Source organism: Hirundo rustica, chromosome 7, assembly GCF_015227805.2.
Source record: "Hirundo rustica isolate bHirRus1 chromosome 7, bHirRus1.pri.v3, whole genome shotgun sequence".
In the NCBI taxonomy this organism is placed as follows: Eukaryota; Metazoa; Chordata; class Aves; order Passeriformes; family Hirundinidae; genus Hirundo; species Hirundo rustica.
In genome coordinates, this window is record NC_053456.1 from 31,344,006 (window position 1) to 31,360,339 (window position 16,334).

At 40.9% G+C, this 16,334-nt stretch overlaps 1 protein-coding gene across 8 annotated transcripts in view; it reads right to left on the reverse strand.

Annotated features, from left to right (window-relative positions):
- Positions 1–16,334, reverse strand: part of GULP1 (GULP PTB domain containing engulfment adaptor 1) — a 168,337-nt gene that overhangs the window by 139,182 nt on the left and 12,821 nt on the right. For 2 of the 8 annotated variants that reach the window (XM_040069097.1, XM_040069085.1), the window contains exon 1: positions 12,569–12,657. The exons of 1 other annotated variant lie outside the window; for it this stretch is intronic. The gene's annotated coding sequence lies outside the window, so the exon portion shown is untranslated. Of the gene's footprint in view, positions 1–6,615; positions 6,634–6,994; positions 7,098–12,568; positions 12,658–16,334 lie in introns of those variants that run through there. 5 more of the 8 variants (XM_040069086.2, XM_040069089.2, XM_040069099.2 and 2 more) reach the window with 4 other exon arrangements.

Consider the following 16,334-nt stretch of genomic DNA (forward strand, 5'->3'; position numbering starts at 1 on the left):
AGCACTTTAACAAGAATTGTAATCACTAGGATACGAACAGTTTTAAGTGGTTGTGTAAGAAAATGTAACTTTACATGCTCGTTTCCCAGCCACAGGCATTAGCACAGCCCCTCTCTTATTTTACCACCCTGCCCAAAAAACTGTGCAAAGACAAAACCAACCCATCACCAAAAAAAAACCCCAAAACCCCACAACTACAAACTCTGATTACAAGAAAATGTATTGCATTGGTAGCTACACATGAGCCCTTTCATCCAGTCAGGTGACAACCAGAAATCATCTCTCTCAAGAGTATTAGCATTACACACACAGTGGAACCTGTTCAGCAGTGTTGACATACTGCATTTCTCACCATAAAACATAGGAAAAGCAAACAATTAAGTGCAATTACTATATGCACAGAAAGATTAGGGAATTAGTAACAGCTCCAGCTGCACAATTTGTTGGAAAAGTATTTCTTCCATCCTAAGCCCATTTGCACAACATGATAAATTGAATATTAATGCAACATGTAACTTACAAAATTAGTAATGCCATTTTTAGGCTGCTTAAGTCAAGAAAAAGACAGTCCTTATCTCAGACATTAAAGACCATTGTGTTTACAAATCCACAGTAGGCTCTGCTTTAGAGCTTACACATGTGAAACAGATTAAGGGGCACCATGGTGGGGGTTAATGTCTCAAACTTTCTGCTGGCTACATCGTCAGTCCCCTGCTGCTATTTTCTATCCTGAGTAAAGATCCAGCATCGTTTACCATACACACGCCACCTTCTCCCTTTTTGCTTTATCAAGTCTTCACACATCAATCTTAACTGCAGTTACTCTAAAACAGGCATGACTTGGGCATACAATACCCTGCAACATGAAATCACTGCTTAGCTTTAATCCCAAGTGTCCACTGCTTTGGAAACGATGGTTCTGCCACTTTATCAATTAGGAAGCAGACAGAAAAGCTATCAGCTACAATTTTCAGCTGTGGGGCAAGCCTCACAAGAGACTTTTTCCCAAAGACCCAAGTGTGAAAATTTGGAGTTTGTGCCAAAAAAAAAAAAATTGTTTTTAACACAAAATAAAGTTCCGATCTACATACCCATGTAAAGAAGAAAGCTTTAAAGAAGGAAAACGATACTAAATGTTTACAAGGAGCCTATAGTATTTTAAATATTTTTTTTTAATTTTTTTTTTTTTTTAAGGGAAACCTGACTCATGATCTTTGAATGCACACAGCTGCCAACACAGCGTGTAGGAAGAAAGAAGCACTAGAGAGTGCACATATCTGCACAGCAAGGCATTTGGAAAGATGGCCTGGACAAACGTTAAAAAAATAGGTTCGAGGACACAAAAAACTTTCTTAAACAACTCCTAATGTAACTGGCATGCAAAGATGATTGCTGTTCCAAACAACATTTTGAAATGTGACTGCAGGAAAAATAATCTGTTTTACTGGGAACACAGTCCTTTATCTAGGCTCATGACTTCACTTCATTGATATGTTCCAGAAGATTTCACAACAGATTAAGAAAAAAATGCTGCTGTTTCAAGAGACACCTTCTTTAAAAGATGCACAAACGCAGACACACCCCCTAAAATAAAAGCTCTCAGTCTGACAAAAGAGAAAATATATTCATTAATATCAGGAGTGTGCAGGAAAACCAATAATTACTCTGAGGAGCAGATATAAATTGCCAGCACTAGCACAGAAGAGACCTACCAAAGCTGAGCCAGCCCAGCCTGCAGCTGGGAAGAAACCAGCTCCCCCCAGGCTCCCCTGCCACAAGGAGAGCTACCAGAGCGAGGGGAGAATGGGGAACCACCTCCCTTCCAGACATCTTCCCCCACAGCAGGAGAAACCTCATCCCAGCCTTTTGTCTAATGGAAAAGAATTTTGATTTTGCCTAGACTGCTGAGATCTCTGAAAAAGCCTTTAGGGGCTACAAGGATTTAGAGTAGATCACTTGGAAAGTTTAAGCACAATGTTTAAGTGCCTAATGTCCCATTCTGCCTAGAAGGAGCTGGAGATCTGACATCTACATGTAAAAGAACAAAAATGGAAACAGAATAGAATATTAGATGTCACAACCAGTACTGGTCAGGATTCTGCTTTGCACACTGTGGTACTGCTGCATTTTGCCTTTGGTCAGAATTTTCCTCATTAAAACTAAGGGGATGGAGAGATTAGAAGAATTGTTAAAAAAAGAATATATATATATATATATCTCACATTAGAGGTCTTGAAATGTTCCAGAGAACCCAACAGTCCACAAAGCAGTATTCCATTCCATGTGAAAAGAATGAGGAGGAATTTGCATGCTGTTTTACAGCTTTCACGTTATTTTGGGAATTATGAGACAATTGAAGAGATTAGGCTTCTGTATCCATATCTATTCCCAAATAATCAAGTACCTGCACACCCCTCTCCACAAAACAATAATGCAAGCTGGAAACAGCCATCACACACTTTTGAATGCCAAAAGATTTGCCTAAGAAGTCCCATTTTTTTTCAACATAAAAGTGTTATTTACTTGCATTGCTCAGGATATCTCCACAGCACAGGAATAACCAGAAAACCTAAAAATTTCTACAGATTATAGTTCTAATTCCTGACAAAAAAAACCCAAAAACAAAACCTCACCTTAATTCTATCAATGGAGCCAGCTGCAGTCTCCAACCAGCGCATTATTAAGAGAATTGTTTACCAAGTCACACTGGTGCACACCATTGCAAAGCAAGGGTGTTGATCAGGTATTGCTGACAGAATACACAGAAAAACATTTGGCTGCACAGATGTTGCTGAAACTTTATAACTCCAAGTGATAGAGTAAATGGAGACAACACAGCTCAGTTCTCAGAATAAAACCAGAATACGCAAGCTTAGGGTGCAACATAAAATAAATGCAGTAGTAACCACGGGATTACATACTAATAAGATGAATATGTCAGACTCCAGAATTAAAACGACAGTATTCCTTAAGGGCTGCCCTTCAAAACAGAAAATATGGCAGAAGTTAAAGAAATCCAGTCCCTTAATATAAGAGGCTTTCCAGTACTTTTTGCCAAATTATCAAGCAGCCTGTGTGAAACTGTAGGTGTTACAGACTGAGTTCTGCTTCTTGCTTCAGTGAAAACTACTCAGATGGCTGTCAGAAACCCAGGTGCTGTCTGCTCTACAAATATGTTTGTTTCCTTCAGCTACAAAATTCTACATTCTCTTTGTCTTTGCCTGATATGTAATTACACATCAGAAACGTAAGTCACTCCAGCCTGACAAAACAACCATATTTCAATTTGGAGCACCCTCTTAGCATGGTGATAAGAGCATCTGCTCAAACTGGCAGAGGAGAGGAGGAATGAAAGTGGAAATTCTTCCCTGGGAATTCATGATGTGCTTTCAGCTGGATAAATTCTCTATTGGAATCCTGGATAAAATCCCTGGTAACATCGCTTCGGACTCTTGATGTTCAGTTTAGTGTAACAAACGTTCTTTGAAACCACACAGCGAGAGGGGGCCTTAAGGGAGGACAGTCTGCTTATTACATGCAGTGGAGCTGCAGCCTAGGTATAAAAAGGCATTTTAAGTGTGTTAAAATGCTGGAAAAAAAACCAAATTAAGACTTAAGAGCTATTACCAACCATGCCAGGAGTCTTTCCAGTGCCCCTGGGCAAACAGAGTGGCACAGACAAGGTCCACAGCTACATACCTGAGACTGAAAGGGTGGGCATTGATGCCACTACTGCATTCAGGTCTGTGCCCTGAGGACAGACCACAAAATGAAGATAATTGAGTAAACCTAACCCCTTCTTCCTGCCAGCCTTAACCAACACAAACTCAGAACAAAGCTACACGTCCAATGGCAGCAGTTGGCCACAGAAATGGCAAATCCACACAACAGCTTGATTGAGCTTCTAAATCACAGAGAATGTCCAAGGGAGCACTGGCAGTGAGGTAGCAAAGCTCTCTGTGTGAACAAAGCCAACATTCTGATCTCAGGGATTCAGGAGATACTAGGAAGGAAATTAATTCCAAAGATATTGACAGATATATCTGCATGCACAGTTACATTCTGGAGGTAAGAGAACCAGAGAGAACACTGTGTAGGTAGCTTTGCAGAGGCATAGCTGTGTGTTCTCACAGGGGCAGTATTGTTTGCTCTTTCCTGGATTGCAACCTGAGTCTCTGAAGGAGCTTATCCCTTCAAAAATCAGATTACAGTAAGGCAAAAAAGGCGATGGGGAAAATGCTTATTTGTGCCCAATTAGCATATTCTTATGCAACAACTCTATCAAGTCATCAACTAATGATTTCTTTTTGCCTCATCTCAAGAGCTGATGTACTTGGAACACAGACTCATCTTCTGCCATGCATTCCCCCATTGATAATAACTGAAAATTCTAAGGGGCCTGCAGCTCTTTTGAACAGAACCAGGCAGACTTCAGCTCTCAGTGCTACACCTAGTCTCATGAATAAAATGATCAGATTAGAACCCTGGCAAAAGCCATACTAGGTATGGCCAAAATTCAGCATTAAGGTAGTTTCCCCCTGTTCTCTTTCAAGCTGTGTCAGTTCCCCAGTTCAAGCTGAAGCTGCCCTCTAATTAATTCAGCTGGTAGTTCTAATTATGTTCTTATGACATGCACAAGCAATAATACACTCTTGAGGGATTATCTCAAGAGAAAAACTAATTCTATAATTGTAATACAAATTCCAGTTTGTTGCGTTTGACCTCCCAAGTGCTTCACGTAAGTTTCCTGATTATGACTTTTAGAGCACCCAGCAATGTTTACAAACATCGTACATTACAAACAATGTCTACAAACTGATACTTAACCACAAAGGTAACCTTGTCCACAGGCAATAGATGAGCAAATTGTAACGAGCTTCTAAAGGAAATTCTGAAAGGGCACGGCAGGTGAGTGTTTTGCAGAACAGTAGATGCACAATCTTTGAACTCCAGAAAAACCCTCAAAAAGGTTACAAAGTTATCTCTAAACACTAAGGAGACAGCACAAGCCAGTAGTTTGTATAGTACCCCCTCTCGTTAACTACATCTTCCTCCTGCTGGTCCTCCAGTAGCAGGAGATTTCCTATGAGATTTAAATTGCTTTACACAGAACATTGTAGCATAGTTTACTGTTGCAATAATTTTAATTTCCATACTCATCACTCACAAGACACACCCAATCATGTCATCCTAATTTCTCAGGCAACCAGAGTTGTACTTATTTCTGGGAATTTCCAGTCCCCTTTTGTTGATATTCCTGCAACTCTGCTGAAAGTATAAACCAAAGTTCTCCCTTGCATCATTGAACACTGTGCCATAACGCCGGGCTTTTAATCCCTAAACCACTCTCTTTATTCAAGCCATTCATGTAAACATAAGCCTTGGATGAGATCTATAATCACTAATGCATTCATACACTTGAAATGCACCCCAGAAAAGTGTATGGCTAATAATCATGAAATTATTTCCCCCATTTTGATGTTTCTTTCTTTAAGTTCATGCGGATAATCTCCAAATACTTGAAGTTGTACCTGACACACTACTGCATCATCAATCTGCCAAGTAAATCTACAACTATGAAGCAAAACTTACTGTCCATTCTGAAATGGACATAAGATATAAAATAAAAGCTTAAAAGCATAAAAATAGAAGCTCGACCTTCAAAAAGATATTTTTGTCATTTCTGCTGAATTGTCTTATCTTCACTGACACCCTGAGTGTCTCTGAAGCACTGCTTAGCCCAACAAAAACTGAAAGGTACCACTCAAGTTACACGTTCATCCAACATACAGGGGAAGCAAATCACAGAAAATAGTTTCTAAAAGGAGAAGCATTCACACAATACACAAATATAGATGCTTATTTATATTTATCCTGAATAAACCAAATATATTGCTATGACATTTTATGTGGATCTCTGCACGTTCAAAGCACCTTCCTAATCACCTTCATTTACGCCTTACTTTCCTGTTTATTAGGGGGGTTTAACATCTTTTTAGTTATGATAACTTTTTCTTGTCATGAAGAAGACTTTTTAAGAACTTACAACTGCAATGGAACTGTAGGAACTGAAAAGTTTAAAAGCTGCATGCTATTTAAATTAGAAATCATTAATAAGTATCTTGAGTTCAAAAAAAGACTCCAGAAATCTGTTTCTCCGGAAGGGAGCCAATTTCTTTGTATGAAGAACACAATTAACCTTTACGGGCCTTATATTGACTCTCAGTGCCCCCTAATAAATGAGAAGGACAGTGAAATTGAATGAGCAACACACTTTTACATGTTCCTTTAAGTGTCAGACAACTTTCAGACGCTCTCAAACTGAGAATTTCTCCCTGAATCTCTCTCCCCGACTCCGGGGCAGAGCTGCACTCCTTGCTCAGATTTCTCCCTTACTCGCACGATGATCCAGCAAACTCCTCCAGCACTCCACCCTCCCGACACACGCGGAGTTAAAATTAACTCGGTGGTTCGGGTTTGGTTACGAGCCGAAGATCCTCCCTCGTACAACAACTGAGCGCTCGGCAGCCGCCCAGCATCGCCGGGCTGCCACGGCGGAGCCTCACGAGGAAAACAAAACCTCGTCTCGGATAAAGGCTTTACTGTACTTACAACGGGCAAAAAAAACCCAACCCCGAATGAAAGGCATCTCATTATCCGCAGCTACTTGAAATTCAAAAAGCCCTGCCCGGGCGCCCGAGACCCCCGTGTCCGTGCGGGCGCCGGGCCGGGAGCAGCCGCTGCCGGAGCGCGGTCCCCGCGGGAGCGGCACCGCCGCGCAGGTGGGGCGGGACGGCGGCGGCCGGCCGGGGGCTGCCCCGGGCCGGCCCCGAGAACGAGCCGCGGTCCCGGCGCCGAGCCCCCCGCCGGCGGCAGAGCCCGGGGCAGCGCCGCCTCCGCGGCGATCAACAGGCGCTCGGAGCCCCGTCCCTCCCTGCGTGCCTCGGCGGCCGCCCCTCGGGGCAGGGCTGCCCGGCGCGGAGCCGCCGCGTACCTGCCGGGGATGGAGCGGCCCCGTCCCGCCGCCGACCCGCCGGGGATGGAGCGGCCCGTCCCGCCGCCGACCCGCCGGGGATGGAGCGGCCCCGTCCCGCCGCCGACCCGCCGGGGATGGAGCGGCCCCGTCCCGCCGCCTCTCCCGGCGCCCGCTCCGGCCGCGGCAGCCCCGAAAGTTTCCTGACGTCAGCGCGGGCGGGCGGCGCGGACCCCGCCTGCTGCCGGGCCGCCGCCGCCGCTCCCGGGCTCCCCCTGCCTCCCGCCGGCACCGGGCAGCGCGGCGGCGAGCGGGGGAGAGAGGGCGTGAAGGGCAGGCGGCAGCTGAGAAAGTGAGGAGCGCCAGTTAGCAACTCCGCATCCCTCAAGGAAGCATCTCCTAAAGGAAAGAGAGTAGACGCGCTGGCACTGGTCTCGGTTAAAGCTGCAGTGGATTTTGTAGGGCACAGATGTACAACATCACGGTGACATCGGAGAATGTCTGTAGCATGGACATCCCATTAAAATACGCTTTAGAAACACTAGATCAGTGTAATCCAGTATATTTGTCAGTCATGGTAAGTGCAAGTTAGGTACAAAGCATTTCCTGTTGAAAGGCATGGAATTCATGTTTGCCATATTCCTTTTATTCCTGGTGGGCTTCTGCCACAATACTGCCAATAATAGGGTATGTAGTGTCTTTGGAAAGACGGGAAACTCATCTATTATTCCTCACTGATTATTTTTTCTTAACAGCGCATGAAAGATGCCTTTCATTTTGCGTTAATCATAGACAAACCTCGAGAATGGTCATTTAGAGTGCAGAACAAAACATGCCACTGAAATCAAAGCAAAGGCGTTTTGTCTGCAGCAGGTGTATTCTTGTTTTAAAGACAAGATGGGAAACAGTTCAGGGTGGCAATTTATGGCCCAGAGTGGAAAAATCATGACAATAAAAAATCATGAAGGGTAGAAGTCAGAAGCAGGCAGCTTTTTAAATCACTGTGCACTAGATAATTATACGCATAAATATGAAATGTGTAAAAATTTAATTAGTATGGCTGCCTTTTCCATTCATGGCTAAAATAAAAACCAAAACCAATCAAACTCCAAAACAGATACACAAAACCCAGGTAAATTAGAAGTTTGTCTGCTCTAGACACCACAAAATTATTGAAATTTTCCATCAATTTTGTCTCTCAAGTAAAGGAAACAAATGCTAACTTTCCACAAGACTTCAGAGTTATTTGTAAACTTTACTAGGAAAATAACCAGCTAAATTCCAAAATATGAATAGAAAATGAACTCTGAGAAAAAAGAAAAATGGAAAACATTTTGGGAAATTGTATGAACTTCATATTCTAAATAATATCAAATCCAGGAATTGTTTTCAGCTACTGTTTTCATATACTAAATCTTCAATACTTCAGGTGGGGAAAAAAAAACCCCACACAAGAAAAAAAATACCCCTACTAAACCTTAATACCCTGCTGCAACATTAAGACTGTTGAAGGAAAATCTGAGGAATCTGAGCAAAATACATTTCATTCACAGATGTTGCCTGAGTGGCCAACAGAAATAAACTCTTTTTTTGACTGTTGTTGTTACTGACAGCTATTCCCATACACCTTTCTGCAGCATCTTGTTGGAGCTGACAACTGCATTGAATGCATCTCCTCAGCCATTTGTCCCTGTCAAAAACAGTGACAGGAAGGATGGGAAGAGAGATAATCTAGGAATTGTATGAAATCATTGAAGAAAAGTAAAAGCAAACTGCCATCCAGAACCTTATTTTTTAGAGTTCCTCAAAGACACAGACACGAGCTCACCTAGCACAAATTTCAAACTTAAAATTGTGATAAAGCTATTAGGCTTCAATAGCTTGTTTTTCATGTTTGCGTGGCTGGTTTTTAAAGCAACAAGGCAGTTCATGTGGTGCTTCCTTAGGCAAAACTGCAGCTCATTTCAGTGTCAGGAAGCATCCTTATCTATTTGGCATTCCACAACATACATCCAAAGTTGTTCTTGGTTCAGACCGTAAACAAGTGCTCAGCCTTGTTTAGTAGGTCTACCAATTTTAGTTTGATTAGACAAGCTCAGCTGTCATCTGCAAAGCAGCGCACACCCTAGACAGAGAAAACACTTTAGCTATTGAAATACATGCTATGAGTTTTACAAAGATGATGCAGAAAGCAAGTAAAATTAAGGACACTTTAATTTTTTTTTTTTTTTTTTTTTTTTTTTTTGCAGTACCATAGCAGGTTCTATACCAGAGAAAGATAAAAATAAATTATGTAGGATTTTTTTTTAAAATTTACTTGGTATTCTGAAGTGAAGTATGCTTGATGAAGTCAGGGTAGATTTTTTCTAAATTCAAGTTATGCCATTTTAAATGCAGTAAAATTACATGCATATATTAGTCAGGAAAGGACATTTTTCAAACTCCCTTCTGCACGCAATTTTTTTTTTTTCTTAAAGGAAGTTGACATTTTATAACAGAAGAGAAAAATACTCAGTACATAGGAAGCTTTCTAGTTCCTCTGTGATATACTTTCAACATAACCTGTACTGAAATGCTTAAATAAAAGGAATGTAGAGCAAACCTATTTTCAGCTTAAATTTGCTGCATAGTATTGGAAGGGCAGAGAAGAAAACTTGACATCTTTTCTCTATGGTCAGTTTTGTTTCCATCAACAGCGGTAACCCCAGGGTAGAATGAGGACGTTATTTGAGAGGAAAAGTAGAGCAAAAAATATTTGAACTCTCTCCTCTTTATTTGGTGCGGTCCATAAAGCAAAAGACTGAGAGCAAAAAGAACCAAATCCTGCCTTGCTCAGTAGTCTAGATCCCCACAATCCAGGTGGACAAATTCAGGCCATTACCAAGACTATCATACTTGTGTGTTGCAGAGAAGTTGAGCAAAGAACCTGGGCACATGAGAAATGAAAAGAGGACATTCAAACAAACAAAAAAAATCTTTCAGAAACACATGTCTGCCAATTTGGGTTGGAGAGGACCCTAAAGATCATCCATCCAGTTCCAATCCCCTGCCATAAGCAGGGACCTTTCACTAGGCCAGGATGCTCAATGCCCCATCCTGACTGGCCTTTAACACCCAGGGTTGCAGCACCCACAGTTTCTCTGGGCAATCTATTCCAGCATCTCACAAGTCTCAGAATTTCCTCCCAGTATCTAATCAACACCTGCCCCTTCCAGCTGGGAGCCATCCCCTATCACCACGTGCCCTTACGGAGGCACTTTCAGGCTTGCACCCTGGCTCCTATGTGAATGGTCGGGTTTTGTTGTTCTTTTGAGGCTGTAAATATCAGTCGTGCAAACACATGATGGCGATGACTGGATAGAGATCATAGAGGACAAGCAAAAGCAGTAGAATCAGAAGTCCTTTAGACTGTTAGCTATGCTGATATCAAAGAATAAATACCAATCACTTGGACTGATTTGCTAGAAAATACAGATTAAAGAATTGCACCAATTACAAAATCTGAGAAGCTTCCCCACCCTTCTGAGCGCTGTCTCACCTCTCACAGACCAAAAGCTACATCACATTACTCTACAAGGCCACAGAACAAGAATCCAAAACAGCCCCTGTTCTGTCCTTCTAATGAAAAAACAACGCCAGAGAAGTTATTCCCAATTTTCTATTTAACTTATAGCTCCTTTAATGTTGTTATGGTAGTACAACATTACATGTACATCCCCATTTAAATTTTTTCTCATCTTGTCAAAAGAGCTGAAAATTGCTACATTGTAAACAGCTATCACAACCCAAAATTGATCTTAGACTATAAAAACAACAAGCCTCTATTTCAGCAAAGGGAAGGACATCATTAGCACTGTGATCATTTTAGGCTCCACAGCTGGCAAAGGCCAGAAGGACCCAAGTATCCTGCCAATTATTTGTCTTATCTCTGGTCTTAACCAAGCACATAACAAGGTTGGTCAGATCATCAGAGCAGATGCTAGTCTCTTTAAGGGAGCTGTATAGCAACATATTACCTGAATTTTCACTTTGATTCAACAAAATAAAAACCTCCTTTGGGAAAGGTTTTATGACAGTGGCTTATATACATTAGAAGATATAATATGGAGACAGGAAAGAGAGAAAACATGAGTAGATATCTTTTCTAGCTTTATTAACTGGAAATGTAACCATGTTTCAAAGACATGATGAGTTATTCACCCAAAAACACAGAATTTCCTGTGTTTCTCTTATGCTCCCGTTTATAAAAGATTCTTGCCAGATATTTTTTCTGCTTGTTATGCTGTTACTCTTTTCTCCCATTTTTGTAAAACTTTGGGAGCAGAAAGAACTATTACATTACTTTGATTTGCTAGGTGCCATAGGCTACACAATTTTACTCAGATGTCTTAACTATTGAGTTGTTAGAGAACATTCAGGGCCTGAAGAAACCAGTACTAAATGTATGAGAAAAATCAAGCTGCTGACAATGCTCGGGAGTGGATGGTTGTGACTGATTTACTGTTGCTCATTGCAAACCTGAGCTGGTTACCACTGTGTAATAACAAGATATATAAAGAAGGTCCTTTATGTCATAGCTATTAGAGTTTTCATCCCAAAGGCTGTCAGACTCTGTAGCCCTGAAGCTTTTTTCTGGGAGTATGTGACATTAAAACTATTGTAGTCACCCCTACAAGGCATTTCCAAAATAGAAAAGCAATATCCTATGTAGAACTTCTCACAGACTAATGCTGGTGATAAACCTCCCATCAAAAAGTCAAGAGAAATAAAGGGACATTGGGCACTTCATTCTGAAGTTTAGAGAAAAGGAAGAAGCACTAGAGAATTTTCATTAAAAACTAAAGGCTAACTTACAGTATTCCTTGCAAAGAACAAGAGCATGAAATGCTTATTTAATTTGGTTTTTTTCCTGAGCCAGTCATCCTTTGAAGTGTGGTAGAACATGTACTTCTGAAAATATCTGAATAGCCTAAGTTACTTAATCTATGACAAAAACTTAGAACACCAAGAAGGCCTAAAAAACTCACCATGCCACTAGCTTACAACTGAAAGACTCAAAGAAACTATTACTCTTCTCTACACTGCACATAGACCTAAGTTTTAAAAAATATTTATAGTAGTTAAAAAAATAAAACTACAACAAAAATTTAGTCAATGGCACACAAACCAAAGAAAAACTTCAAGTTAACGCTCACAGTACCCACAAGGATTTTTTACTGTGGACTTCAAAGAGAACAACATATTAATAAAATATTTGTACAAGAAAAAAACCACCTCAAAATAGAAAGCTAGTGCAGCAACCCTTTTGTTAGGGAGCAGAAATGAGCCAAGACAGACTTCTTGCTTTATCACAGCATGAAAAGGGCCCTGGTTCATTCCTCTGTACAGCTCAGCCATCCTGACTCCAACCATTCACTGACCCTGGCTGCAGCAAGCTCCTGCTGTAGGTTTCCCTGGCAGCCTCTGACTGCTGGTTATTTCCTGCTAAACTCTGACTGCAGGGATCAGTTTGCAGCCTCTGACTGCAGGCTTTTACCCAGCCAGACTGTGACTGCAGGTTCCAACAACAGGCTCTAACTGCACACCCAGACTGACCTCACAGCAGGGATTCTCTCCCCCCAGGATCCTTCTTCATGGTTCCCTCTTCCTCAAGGTTTCTCCTCCTCCTCCTTTATGACCTCCCCTCACTACCTAACCCACTCCCTCTTATCACACTGATCTTTATTGGCTACAGCTGTGACTCATCAGGGGCCAGGCTGTATTGGGTAATTAACACAGCTGTTACTGATCAGGGCCAAGGTCACCTGTATTCCCTTCTACTATAGAAAGCCTTTGCTTTCAGGCCTTCTAATTAGCAGAATGCTGGAAGGAGATCTGGAAGAATCTCCAAGCCCGACATAAACACTACAGCACCTATCAACATGTAAATTGGAAAGTGAAATCTTCAAAGTTTACTAAAATAGCCTAGGCAAGGCCTCACAAAACATAAGCATTATTTGAGACTTTTAATCAAGACCAAATCAATATTTTATATATGTGTGTCGTAATCCAAACTTCCCTTTATTTTCCTTATGTAATACTTCAACCTTCTTTACTGAAGACTGGATGCATTTGAAGTTCAAGGCTGAGTTTACTTATTCACATTACATACAAATCACAACCTTAATGTATTTAATATGGACGTTAAAAACCCTCGGATTACTTTTCATGCATAGTTGAAAAGTTAGAAGAAATGAAATTTGATAATACTTTTAAAAGTCATGGGGAAGTATATGAAAGCTGAAGGCAGCATTGGTTTAATACTGCAACAAATAACCTAACACTGCAAAAAGAAATAAAGCCCTGATATACACCACACTTTCGTGATCTGTAGGAGAAAGAATAAACATCCAAATAGAACTACCTTGTAGCTGACGGTTTGGAGTGTAATGAATTACCAGCATTATTTGTGTGCTGCAGAAATGAACCTGCTTCCTTTGCAGTCAGGTGTACCATGACTTTAAAGCCCGCTGCTCTCTTCATTGGTCATAAATACTAGCCAAAGTTCTGGTGTTTCTTCCTTATTTTTCGCAGAAAACATGTTTTTCACAAAATTTTAACACTGTAAATATTTGTATGTGCACTCTCTGTTCTGGAATATAACTGTCTAGAAAGAGAGAGTACCATAAATCTCTTTCAGTTGTGGTACCATCTAAGAATTCTCAGTAAATTTCAGACAATGATTTTTTTCTTTTTAGGTAAAACAACAAGAGGAAGCATCACTTTGGAGTTTGGGATTGCTAACTCCCAGATTCTGGTGTAGACTTCCCAGCATAAACAGGTGCCTTCAAGCAAGGAGAACAGAATATCAAACCTTTTAGGGGAAAGCAACCCCCTGGGCTAGCATCTGCAAATAGGGACTTGGAATAGGTTTGCTCAGATACTTGAATCACCTTCCATGTTTTCCTCTAGGCTTCTTAGGTACTCTTGAATTACAGGAGTGAGAAAAGAACAGAATTATTCCTTAGGTTGTAACTGATATGTGTGTTTTATGAACACATTCATAAGACTTCATTGCTTTCACCAGGCACAAATTCACACATTTCCATAGCTATCAGACCAAAAAGCTTTGTGCAATTCTCTGCTAAACATTTCAAACCCATACTTTCTCTCCATTTTCTTGGTAGGTATCTCACATAATTTTTCCTGGGTTTATCCTTTAATAGTAATCCTTCTTTTTTATGCTTTAAATGAAAAGCAGCAGAGCCTGTAGACAGCTTGTAAATGGACTTTAATGTTGCAGGCAAAATTCAGCTCTTGTCTAAAAGGTAATAGTGCGTTCTATAAAACAGAGTAACAGGTGTGAAGAACTTGTGCAATCCAGAGAACACTAAAACATACCTGCAAATCCATCTCTGACTGGCACTGAGCTGAACTCTCTCTATTGTCTTGGAATTGTTACTCTTGCAGAACTACACTGCTGTCTTTCTTGGCCCTGCCTTCTGTAATAGACGAGGCAATCCCTTGGTCAGTACTGTCCATGTGCCACAAGTGGAGGTTAAAAACTGCCTTCTCTTTACTAAATGCAGTTAGCACTTTAGTTCAAGGTCTGCTGTTGACAATGATCTTCAGATGCTTTTCATTAAAACAAAGAATGATAAGTTAAAGGAGTAAACATTTCCCAGAATTTGGGCCATATGTGAGACTCTATCTGAAAGATCTACTGCTTAAAACTAGTCTGAAACTGCTCAGGCAAAAAGCCCAGCTGAGCTTTCAAAAGAAATGCCGAGGAGAGTGCATTTGAGTTTGTATTACACTGAGTGCACTATCTTCAGGTAAAGTTCAAAAATTGCTGTTGATGAAGCAGCATTTTAATGCTGTGATAAAAACTCATTCAATGTGAACCCAAATTCCATCCAGAGCTCCTACATCCCCCTAGTGACTATTTAACACTCAGCACACCTCAGAGTGGAGTCTAAGCGTCCCTTTGAAAGCAATAACGGTTCTAATTTGTAAAGGTTGATGTTATTACTGTATTACTTTCAAAAAAGTCATGGGTGCTTATCTGTTAAACAAAGAGCAGTTCACAGAGCTATGGCAGTGCAACATGTGGCTGGGCAAAACAGAGCTGTCTGTTTTAACCATCCAAAAGGCAACAGGGGTGTGCTGTTCTGGGTGCTGCGCCTTGTAGCCTCCCCTCACCTAAAGACACGAAGGGAAAAAAATCTGTCTGTAACTTTGATTTTATAATGACATCAGTGATCAGTCATTAACCTTCTGCAGTGGTGAAGTATTTTTCCAACCACTCACTTCTTGCTAGGTAAAGCATAGGGAATGAATTAATCTTTGTGCGCTAATGGTTCCCGCTATCAGCTCAGCAGTTGATCCCTAGAGCTGAGTAACAAACGTGCTTTCCCACTCCCACACAGGTGGGTGGAGTGGCTCTCTGTTCTCCACTGCTCATTTCAATACCTGCCCCTGGGTAGCCAATACCACCCATCCCAATAAGCAAGTAAAAAACATATTTGTTCCGCCAGGCAAAAGATAGCCTCAAAATTCCGCAAGACTAGGAATAAAGTTCCCAAAGAAAACATCAAAGCAGTAAAATGTCCATCAATCTCCTTTCCTCTCTTTCACTCAACTTTTCTAAAGAATGCCTTTGCTGTAGAAACAAAGCAGACAATACAACGTGATATTTTATCTTCCTTTGATCTCTTTTCAGAGTCTTTCAGCTTTTGATATTGAAGAAAAACTAATGTACCCATATGGCAAGTAATTTTAGATTGGTATATGACCAATCTTAGCCATGTACACAAAAGTAGCAACGCCCCTCAAATACCTCCTACCATCCCACTACAATCTCTTCTCTCTGCCTTAACAAAGCTAAAAGATGTCTGCTAGGACAATACAATTCTGTTCACCAACGTCATCAGACAAAACAAGCTTCCCCAAAAATATATTTTCTCCTAGCTTCCTGTAACCATTTATCTCTCTGCTTCTAACTTAAAATAATTCCAAATAATTCCTGTAGTGTCAATGCCTCTAAGTTGTTTTTCATATTTTTTTCTTTTCATATAATTTTTCTTATTGTTCAGCTGAAACCAGTGCTGGTTATTTCTGCTTCAGTTTGTTTCCAGGCACAAGGGGTTTTCTTACCTTTTTTTTTTTTTTTTTTTAAATTCTTCTATTAGAAATCAGTAAATATTGATCTTTAGGTAGTACTTTCTGATATCTTGTTTGCTTGGGGAATCCCCTCCATTCTGTGTTTGCACAGCACAACACAAACCAGCTTCTCAGCATCTGACACTGATTAGACCTGAGCTCGGAGAGATCACAGCACCAGAGCATCCCGTGCATGGTCAGATGACAATAAGTAACCGGA